The sequence below is a fragment of the Limulus polyphemus genome, unplaced genomic scaffold (genome assembly GCF_000517525.1).
Source record: "Limulus polyphemus unplaced genomic scaffold, Limulus_polyphemus-2.1.2 Scaffold1051, whole genome shotgun sequence".
NCBI lineage: Eukaryota > Metazoa > Arthropoda > Merostomata > Xiphosura > Limulidae > Limulus > Limulus polyphemus.
The window spans coordinates 344,630-347,981 of record NW_013666661.1 but is presented as its reverse complement, the minus strand read 5'-3'; the positions used below and the strand labels follow the sequence as shown (position 1 = coordinate 347,981).

The 3,352-nt window shown below is 32.8% G+C and overlaps 1 protein-coding gene across 1 annotated transcript in view; it reads left to right on the top strand.

The window, feature by feature from the left end:
* Positions 1 to 3,352, top strand: part of LOC106461880 — a gene marked incomplete at its 3' end in the record, with an annotated part of 25,761 nt that overhangs the window by 11,511 nt on the left and 10,898 nt on the right. The gene's annotated exons all lie outside the window — the stretch shown is intronic.

Genomic DNA, 3,352 nt, shown 5'->3' with positions numbered 1-3,352 from the left:
GTCAAGTGAGTTATACCATCATATCTTCCAAATGAGTTATATCATTATATTCTTGAAGTGAGTTATATCATTATATTCTTGAAGTGAGTTATATCATTATATCCTTTTGATAAGTTATACCATCATATCTTCCAAATGAGTTATATCATTATATCTGTCAAGTGAGTTATACCATCATATCTTCCAAATGAGTTATATCATTATATCTTTCAAATGAGTTATATCATTATATTCTTGAAGTGAGTTATATCATTATATCCTTCAAATGAGTTATATCATTATATCCGTCAAATGAGTTATATCATTATGTCCTTCAAGTGAGTTATATCATCTTTAGCAGAAATGACGCGAATAATTCGCATAAATTTGTAATAGTTGTCAAATGAACAAAAACTACGAGATATTGATACTTCTTGGCTTTACTCTGAATATAATGTAACAAAAGTAAAGTAACTTATGTTACAATAAACAAAACTGGTTTTATTGGTCAAGGCGTGTCGGGATTTGATGATATAATCAGAAAATGATAGTCATTTTTCATGAAATTGAATTTAAATGGCAAAGGATGTTCTCACAAAAGTTTCTGGTAAATGTTACTTTTCATCATGTCCATCTTTAAGTTTTTTTTTATTATATATATCTCAACTCATAGATGTCAAGACATGGGTAACACGTAAAACTAATTTTAAAAAAGTGACCGCTAGGACACCAAGCAAAAAATCACTTTTTTTTGTCTAATTTCAAAATGTTTCTTCTTCTTCTTCTCTCGTGATTTATAACATCAAAATATTTCTTCTTCTTCTTCTCTCGTGATTGATAACATCAAAATATTTCTTATTCTTCTTCTCTCGTGATTTATAACATCAAAATATTTCTTCTTCTTTCGTGATTGATAACATCGAAATATTTCTTCTTCTTCTTCTTTCGTGATTTATAACATCAACATATTTTTTCTTCTTCTCTCGTGATTTATAACATCAAAATATTTCTTCTTCTTCTTCTCTCGTGATTGATAACATCGAAATATTTCTTCTTCTTCTTCTCTCGTGATTGATAACATCAAAATATTTCTTCTTCTTCTTCTTCTCTCGTGATTGATAACATCAAAATCTTTTTTCTTCTTCTTCTCTCGTGATTGATAACATCAAAATATTTCTTCTTCTTCTTCTTCTCTCGTGATTGATAACATCAAAATATTTCTTCTTCTTCTTCTTCTTCTCTCGTGATTTATAACAGGCTTCCTTTATTTTATTCTAGGATCGATTCTTATGTCACAAGAGATAATGTCTTTATCATGATTCGTGTATATCATCATACACATCCTAGTGGCTAATCTTCGGCATTCCTATATAAATCATAAGTCTTTATATAAATCTCTGTGATTCAAGTTTTTAATTTATACATGTTTTTATACTAGTATCTCAGTTATTGTTTTAACCGTCAGATTACTGACTTGTTTTTATACCATTCTCTGCTGATAGACCTCACATATATTGCGTTAAGTATCTTATGTTTTTGTTATTTACAGCACTCACAATAAAAAAAAGAAAGGACTAGCAAATAAATTGGTTTGGTTTGTTGTGAATTTCTCGCAAAGCTACACGAGGGCTATCTGCGATAGCCGTCCCTAATTTAGCAGTGAAAAACTAGAGGGAAGGCAGCTAGTCATCACCATCCACCCTCTTGGGCTACACTTTTACCAACCATAAGTGGGATTTACCGTCACTTATAACGCCCCCCTGGCTCACTGGGCAAGCATGTTTGGTGGGACAGGTATTCGAACCCGCGACCCTCAGATTGCGAGTCATGCGCCCTAACCACCATGGGTCATGCCGAGTCCAAACTAAATAGTTGCTAAGTAGGATACATACTTACATATCGGTAGTTAGTGGGATTATTACCGGTATTTTTGTTAAAATACTTTTAGTGTGCCTGATTTTCTATGTAAGACATTCAGGAGACCTCAACAATAGTTAGATGGGTTATTTGCAATATTAATGGTATTTTTGTTACAACGTTTTTTTTTTTTTAATTTTCCATGTAAAATATACAGGCGGCCCCAACAATAATAAGAGGAATTATTTACAATATTTAATAGTATTTTTTTTTATAAAAATCATTATTGACTCAAACACTTTTAAGATTTGTTTGTTTGTAGCTTAAGCACAAAGCTACACAATGAGATATCTGTGCTCTGTCCACCATGCGTATAGAAATCCGATTTCTAGCGTTGTAAGTCTGCGGGCATGCCGCTGTGCCCCTGGAGGGGCATATTTTAAAGGAATTCACCGGTAATTTGTGCATAAATATTTTAGAAAATGTGCTTTGAAAGCCGATGGTAATAACTCATCGATAATTCTAGGGTTAACATAGCTTTAGTTTGAGCTCTTTTTTTTTTAGGATTTAAATACTTATTTGTTAACTTTCCTGGTTTGGACAAAATATGAAGTTAGCTTAAGTTTATTCTATACACTATTATTTTTTTCGATGGCTGATTAGTTCCAAAAGAATTACAATAAGACCGAACAAGTTACTATAACCCGGCCTAATGCAGCTACAAAAAATAAAATAAAATCTTAACGACTGAAGGCTAGTTTAAAGTCAAATAATTATCGCCCCAATACATTGATGCATCACCACACTTATTAGCCTAGAAAAGTACAGTATTTTAAACGACCGATAGAACAAAGGTTTCTAGTAAGGCCTATGAAACTCTGGATTGAACAGAGAATCTCGTTGATGGCGGGTCTATAACAGATGAGGTGCAGATAGAATGTTGTTTTAAATATTCTTATGACAATTTACCCGCATTCATCCACTTACGAGTGACGTCTGTAAAGTCAGTCAATCAATTTGGGAATGTTTCATAGACACTACCCCCTCCCTCTCCCCTCCTTCACAAAAAACACACACACACACTTTATGCTTTGCTTGCTTCGGCGTTACGCCTTTTGCAACTTAATATCGATATGTATCATTTTGTGTTTATAGGTGGCTTGACAATTTAATTATTTCAGAAAACTTTCGTTTTCCGGAATGATTGAGACGATGTGTTAGTATTACTAATGGTAGAATTATTCGGACTATTATTATTATCGTCTTTATTATGTGTATTATTATCTTCACAACATTTCGACGGCCGGATAATTCACTGGTCGAAACGTTGTGAAAATAATAATGGACATAATAAAGACGAGAATAACAGTTCGAATAATTATACCATTAAATTTCGTTTAATTTTAGGGTTATGCAAGATATTTTCTCTTAAGAGCTTGTTAATTTTACTGTTTATTTATGTCACCATCTATTCGCCCCCCCCCCCAGTGGCACAGCGGAATGTCTGCGGACTTAC